This window comes from Gastrolobium bilobum, unplaced genomic scaffold (genome assembly GCF_033153095.1).
Source record: "Gastrolobium bilobum isolate Gb01-03AN ecotype WA unplaced genomic scaffold, APGP_CSIRO_Gbil_v1 utg3209, whole genome shotgun sequence".
In the NCBI taxonomy this organism is placed as follows: Eukaryota; Viridiplantae; Streptophyta; class Magnoliopsida; order Fabales; family Fabaceae; genus Gastrolobium; species Gastrolobium bilobum.
Genome location: NW_026899772.1, coordinates 879573 through 887608, shown reverse-complemented (window position 1 = coordinate 887608; position 8036 = coordinate 879573). Strand labels below are relative to the sequence as shown.

Genomic DNA, 8036 nt, shown 5'->3' with positions numbered 1-8036 from the left:
ATGAACTCTCTGTGTATGCCGAATAACCATGTTTTGATCCAAAACGACTTTGGCTATAGCGATTTCTATTGCGAGCTCTTGTGTTCTGTTAGGCAAAGATTATTTCAAATATAACCATACTTGCTGATGGTGACATTAATGAAGGTACAACTACTTGTGCACTTTTAATATTATTCCAGTTTGAAGTTTGTGGGTGACAGACTTCTATGTGTATTAAAGTTTTTTGTTCTCACGTAGCAGAGGTTGATATGCTTGAGAACGTGGAAATTGGAGAACAAAAGCGACGGGATGATGCTTATAAAGCTGCAAAAAAGAAAACTGGCATATATGATAATAAGTAAGATGATCTTTATTGTTGTCTATGTATTATTGAAATAATAGAAATAGAAATTAAAATGAAGTATGAATAATCTTATGAATCTTGCACTCTCAATTTCAGGTTCAATGATGACCCCTCTATGGATAAGAAAATACTTCCACAATATGATGATCCAGCTGCAGAAGAGGTTTGTTGCTTTTCTTCTTACATTCCAAACCACAAATAAAATATTTGTGCTGATACACATCATCTTCGCAACAAAAGTAAGAGCCTTTTTATGGTAAATTGCTAATTTATTTTGTCAGATTTTTTTTACAGATCCTGTTGGCAAGTAATAAAAATTATTTAGAAAGACTATTTATTTTTTGATATAGAAGATGACTTTTTACTTTTATTTTATTTCATTATCAAAAGTACTTTTAATCAAATTTTAATGATTATACGCTGACATAGAACTTGGATTTGAATACTTTAACATATTTGAATTTCACTACAAGAAATACGGCTATTAGGCACGAGGATGTTATCATAAGATTGAAAGGATATTATTATTTAATCCATATAAACATAAATGGATGAATCATGTGCCTAATTTGGTTATTAATGGAGCACTTTATTTCCAACTGGATCTTGAAGGTTAACTAATCAAATTTTACCATCTTGTAGGCACAAGACCTTGTTGAAATGCTGGTAGAGCTGTGGGATCTTATAGATACACCAATTGATATGTAAAAGGCCTTTAATCATATTACTAAAGTAATGTCAACAGTGAAGTGTGGGGGAATGTCATTGAGCCGCTAAAACTTTTATTGGCTTGAGCTTGCCTTTCAATTTTTCACTTGCAAGATTTGAGTAAGTTGCTTCATTATTTATAATTTTCAAGCTGAAGTTGAAGTTTTAAGCTTAAATGTTTTAAATGCTAGTAAGATCAAGGATGTAGTTTAAGAGAAATAATGATCTTGAAGAGATTTATAGAGGAGTTCACATGGATGTGGATAGTGAAGCTGCTAGACAGATTTGAACTAGCCTCATAGAATCTAGTACAACTATCTTTCTTTTTTCCTTGATAGAGCCTAAATTATTATTGAACCTTTTCTTTCTTTATTGAAATTTATTCTTGAATGCCTACAACCATATTTTTAAGTTACAGAAAAGTTGTACGGTACAAAAATTGGAGTTGTTGAGCCAACATCCGCATTCTTTTAATGCAGGGTATTATACAACAATGCCAGTCAATTTTTTTTATTTTTTTTAGTACATAAAATGCCAGTCATTTATGATCTAAAGATGTCTTGCTAGCCTTTGATTGTGATTTACAGAATGAAATTATATAATGATTGATACAAGAGAAGAAAACCAATTTATGTCTTGAATTTTTGTCCAATAGTTTCATTATATTCCAGAGTCTGAATGAAAGGCTAGGCGTACTATTTTTTTTTAGAGTTAATCTGACTCTAATTACATTATAATCATAATTTCCAAAGGTGACATCAACATGTGAAATGCACTTTTTCTTTTTCGCTGGCTAGATTTGATCTTTGATTATTTATTTTTTGGAACTAGTTGAAGTTTTATTTTTAATTTTTTTTTTTGTTACTCAAAGGATTTGAAAGAATTGGGCGTTTGGTGGCCAAAGTGGCTCTGCAGAGAAGCGATGTCGAACTTGTTGCAGTTAACAACCCCTTCATAACCATTGACTACATGGTACCAAACTTTTTTTAGTTTTATCTTTCTTATTTTTTTAGTTTTAGTTTAGGTTTTCATTCATGGTGTCAATTGAGCTGAAGAATCAAATCTCATGTTCTCTTTAATTGATAAATAAGAAGGATATCAAGGTAACAATAGTTTTCTTTTCTTTTAGTATTTGTTTCCATTTTTCATTTCCCAATTGCTTTTCGTGCTTTCTTTTTCTCCCTTTCTTTTTCAGTAATTTGGAGTATGATTCGATTGTACATTTTGATTTTGCTGCTATGTCATGAATTTGGGAGAGGAGTATTATGACCTGCACATTTTGATAAATATCCCCTACTATGTTATCATCAAATTTCACTTTCCACTGTTATGATATAATTTTTTTTTTTAAGAAAAAAAAAATTGTGCTTCACGTTACACTTTAAACTATTAGGATGTGCATAGTTTACACAAGATGATTTTTTAATATACTTTGTGATGCAGATGAAGCTCTCATTGTCTTTTCTACAACTAGCAAGCTCTCTTTGAGTATGCTAGTTCAAGGTATTGCAGTATCACTGTTTTCCCTTTCTTTTTTAATATACTTTCTATTTAGAAGAAAACTTTCTCTTAGACTAGAAGTTCAAGCTCTCATTGTTATGATATACTTTCTAATTTTTTTTGTGTGCAGGTGCGATAGAGTAGATAACACTTCAAAGGATTAGGATGTGCATAGTTACACAAGATGATTTTTTGTATCGACATTCCATGACAATTTTCTTAATATTTTGTTTGGGAATTATTTCCCTTATGCAATGTTAGTAGAAAATTTGATTAGGTTATATGAACTTAAACTTTGACGTCTTGTACAAATTCTTCAATGATATCAATAAAAAGACTTGCAATTTGTTTCACGTTTTATTGTATTCACTATTTTGCATTTAAACTATTTTTTAATATTTATTAAATCCAAAATTATTTTTTATTTTTTTTAAAAAAATTCCATATATTTAGCCACATTTATGGATGTGGTTTCAGATATAAGTAGCCACATTTTTTAACTGTGGCAAACTATACAATTTAACCACATTTATAAAGTGGTTAAATAAACAATAATTGTGGCTAAAAAAAGGCTACCACACTTAGTCAAAATGGGCAAAGTGAATAAAACAATGTGGCTAAATTATTGCAATACCACTTCTAGCCACATTTAATCAAAATGTGGTAAAGTTTGTTAGCCACATTTTTTATCAATGTTTGCCACATTTTTAAATGTGGCTAAATAACATTTTTTTTGTAGTGATCTCTCTCTCTCTCTCTCTCTCTCTATATATATATATATATATATATATATATATATATATATATATATATGGGTTTAGTGAGTGTACAGTGACTGACTGACTGGATACAAAATTCAGTCCAGTGCACTAAGTTCTCCCGCGAGAACACAGTTATAGTAAATATTATAACTATGTTCTCCTGGGAGATCACTGAGAAAATACCATTATAATATTTAGTGCACTAAGTTCTCGTGGGAGAACTTAGTGCACTTGACTGTCCAGTGACTGAATTTTCATAAGTAGACAACGGGTAATTGAGATTTCTCATATCCATTGGAAAGGCGATTGGATGACAATTCACATTCATGTTCAAGACCAGAACGTCCACCTTTTTGAAAAACCACCAGGGGAGCGTGTTCATTTTGTTGTAACGGATAGTTTGGGTATAACTTCACTTATGATGAGTTCTAGCTAGGATTAGTGATAAGTGTCAAAGATATTATGTTTTTAATATCAAAAATAGTTCAAATAATAATTAATATGATTAAAAATATAGTGTTAATTAATAAAATCTTAAAGAATATTAAAATGCCAACAACTGGATAAGATTCTAATCTTTTTTATTGTTTCAGGTTCAATGTAACAAATTACTAATATGATGGAAAAGGTAGTTGAAAAGGATAAGGATGAAGAAAAATAAAGAATTAATCAAAATTAATTCTTAGCGAGCCTAGTCCAAATTAAAAAGCTCATTTTTTTTATTTCTATAAAAATGCATGTTAGGGCTCATTCCATTCATTCAGAAGAGGAGGCGGAGGAGCACTTCTGGAGACGACTACAGAGGATAAGCAAGAAAAGAAAATCAAGAAATCAATGTGGGATTTCCCTGCTAAGTTTTATGAATCTTTATAGTTTCTTATCATCTTTTTATTCTTATTTTATGAATATGTTAGGCTAAATTTCTTTTGTAGTTAGGATTATGGATCTGATGAGAATATCAGTTGTGGTTAAATTTGTTTCTTTAATAAATTATTTCAGTTATTTGTGTTTTACCTTGTATGAATTTCTATATCCTTATATGAACTGATCACTCTTATAGGAATTTGAGGGTTAGGCTCGCAATAGACATATTGAGATTTTAATCCTGACAGGGTAATATACCAATTCTTGCATAATCTGAACATAGGCTTGCTTGAGTTGTAGACTTCATAATTCATTGTGTCTAATGCTTATTCTAAGAGAAATTACTAAGACATTAGGATTCTAATTAGAGTAAAGGGTTAAAGTCACTAAGACATTAGGATTTAACCAACTAATCTTTAGAAGATGATGTGTCTGAAATATCTTAGATAATTTAATATTGAAATTAAATTAAACAAGTCTAAGTGAATTTGAGGTGAAATAATTCCTAACTGTAGTTTTTTTTATATATTCTAAACTTAATTCTCAATTCTTGCGTTCTTGAATATTCTTGAGTGTTCTTGAATATTCTTGCAGTATTCTTGAAGTATTCTTGAATATTCTAAACAACTCTAGCTTTTGTCTAGTTTTTTTTCTTTCCTTATCAAAATATATATATATATATATATATATATATATATATATATATATATATATATATATATATATATATATGGGGAGGGATCTTTTGACTCTAGAGTAAGACTTACAAGTCTTACTCCTCATCTTAACCATTGATTTCCGTCCATCTAATGATTATTATTTATTTAAAATTAATAATTAATTAATTGGTGTAGATAACCGTTAGATGGACGGAAATCAATGGTTGAGATGAGGAGTAAGACTAGTAAATGTTACTCTAGAGTCAAAAGATCTCTCCCCTATATATATATATATATATATATATTGCACCCTGAAAAACTTGCTTATCTAGTATTTGTTAAGAAAAGGATACAAAGTTTACTATTGAAGATGTGTGTGTGTGTGTTTTGGGCACACAAGACTAAGGGCAGATTTTGAAATCTGTTAATTTTCAAAAAAAAACTAAAATAAAGATAAAGTCTATTCTGTAAAAAAAAAAATTTTAAAAATTATAATTATTATTTTTTAATCAAATTTAGAGAATATATCTAAATTATTTTTATTTTATATTTTAACTTTTAACTATTTAAAAAAAAACACACAAACAAACGCCCTAAATTTCCAAAAGCGATTTTCTTTACGTTTACCACCTTTTACCCAGGCAACAAAAGAATATTCATTCACAAATCGAAACCAAGTCACGATCACCGATCAAAAGAAAAAAAAGTTTCCCATTAACGTTTACCTCAGACACGGACGGACGAAACAACCCATCACCGAAAGAAACACCGCCATCCCCTGAGATCTCCATAAACCGCAATCGCCACAACTCAGCTGCGAGCTTCCTCGCCGAAACCTCACTTTTCCTGAAACCTTGCTTGAAATTCACAGGGGAGCTAGAACCCGAGTGTTTCCGGTGTGTCCTCCAGCGGCAGAGGGCGGCGAGGATGGCTGAATTTCGATGTTTCCGACGAGGAGGTAGGTGGTGGAGTTCATTGGGTCCGGAATGGTGTTGTTGGACGCCATGAACAGAAAATGAGAGCATCATAGAGATAGATAGAGGTGCAAAGAACAAGGAGAAAGAGAAAAGCGAAAGGCAGTGAGACGCGAAACAAGCAAAGGTTGGTTTGGAATTTAGGAATGTTTATGTCTGGACACTAGTGACTGACTCGTATTTATTTCATTTGCATGGATTTTATTTTTTATTTTATTTTTTCATTTTCTCCATTTTTTTTTATTTTTTTTATAGCAACTGACAAAGTGTGAGAGTTTTCTCTTGTCATCGCACTTGTATACTAGAGCATATAGTAGCAGGTTACAGTTGCAAACTGCACTATAATATAAAACTATATTCTACGAGGATATAATTTTATATTAATTGAGATAAATTATTTACATTGAATTCAAAACGACGTTATTTTATGTGAAAATTAATGTATTTTTATAATTATAATTTATTTCAGGATTATAATAGTATTTCTTATTAGAATTTTTTAATTTTTCAATTCAAAATAATGTTATTTTGAAAGTAAATGTAAATAACTTATCTAATTTATTGGAGACATATTAAAACCTTATATATTTAGTGTAAGACATTTTTACCCTATAAATTGTACATATATTTTTTAATTTAGAAAATACTTAAAAAGTAGACGAAGATTATGTCTTAAATTTACAAGAATACATGCGTAATTAATTTAGATATAATTTATAAAATGTAAATTGAAAAAACGTTTAAAATTATGCAAAAGATGGATATCCTGAGTCGTACAAATGAATGGATGCTTAAAGAAATTGTTTTATTTGATCAATCGAAAGTGGAATTCGATTCCAAGCTCCTAACATCACCTGTGTACCAGTTAGAAAATAAATTAAAAATTGAATCAATTCATCTAAGGCACCAATAAATCTTGGTTGCAACCTTTGCACTCAAGATTTATTCCTAAGGCACAAACTTAGATAGTTAGACAGACCAAAAATCAATGCCATTGCCACTTAGTGGTAGTCACAATAAAGACCTGTCAACCTAAAAAATTACCTAACTTTCAGCTCAATTGCACCCAGCAATTGAAATCCCAATTCATTATTTTCGCAAAAATGGAAACTCGTATACTATACTACAATACGTATATAAAATCACATAAAAGGAAAGGCACCTAAATAAACAACTCGAATAATAAATCCCTTTTAAACCTGCTCTACTCAATTAATTTGATTTAACTGTTCAACACGAAAATATTAAAATCAGAGAGAAAAAGAGACATAGTTAACAACATTTCTAGCTGCAGTATACCTTGAAATAGGACATGGGGTCACACTCCTAAATCTGTCATTTTGACAATACAGTCAATGAAAAATAAAGATCACGTGATCATGTTCTTACCTTGTTACTATATTTGGAAAATTGCAACTACTGAAGCCATTTCTCGCATTTATAGGTGCTGCATGCGAGCCTCACAAGAAACTGGCTTGTACAGATGTTGAATAAAAACTAGCGAAATGGAAAATAATCTTGTCTCCGAGCTCAGAATAATTGACTCACCACCAAATCATTAGCCGTTTCACACAAATGTATTCATACTTTTTTAAGTGGATAAAGTGCGTTGTAGTTTGGGTACTAATGTTATGAAAATAACATCATATACTTAATGTGGACTTCTGCTGTAGAAGTGTTACTTGGAGCTTCTTGCTCTAGAACACACCTGTAAAACCATATCAACTTTTAATTCTTGGTAACGGCGCCATTTTGTTGGGTAGTATTTTTCTCAAATGAAAGAGTTATCGTTATCAGGGAACGGTTTGTTTGGTTTTCCTTTTTTTATTTCTATTGCTAATTTCTTGAAATTAAGTGATCAATCTTTTAAAACTAAGAACAGACTAAATCAACAAGGTATTTATCAGATTTGTATTAAACAAAATTTAACAGAGGAATATCTAATCACAAATGTATCAATTATAAGGTTCTGGAATTCTTTGAATCATGGATGAAGGAAAAATTTCGCATTCCTGCGTTTTATAACTGCTACGGCACTTTAGTATCAGAATTCGAATTACTATGGCTATTTTATCTGAAACTTCCCAGTTCCAGATTTTAATCTTTAGAAGGATCTTTTCCCAAAGTCTTCTAAATCTTTAAAAATTGTATCAAAGACCTCCTTGGGTTATCCCTAACCTCAAGGGTTCAATTAACAAGAGACATAACCTGATTTCCCAATCACAGT

The 8036-nt window shown here is 30.5% G+C and overlaps 1 long non-coding RNA gene across 1 annotated transcript; it reads left to right on the top strand.

Moving 5' to 3' along the window:
* Positions 1 to 276: 276 nt before the first annotated feature.
* LOC133293330 (uncharacterized) lies at positions 277 to 1084 on the top strand. The gene is made up of 3 exons (XR_009749047.1): positions 277 to 337; positions 440 to 506; positions 986 to 1084. It is a non-coding gene; the product is annotated as an uncharacterized LOC133293330 (long non-coding RNA).
* The last annotated feature ends 6952 nt before the right edge of the window (positions 1085 to 8036 follow it).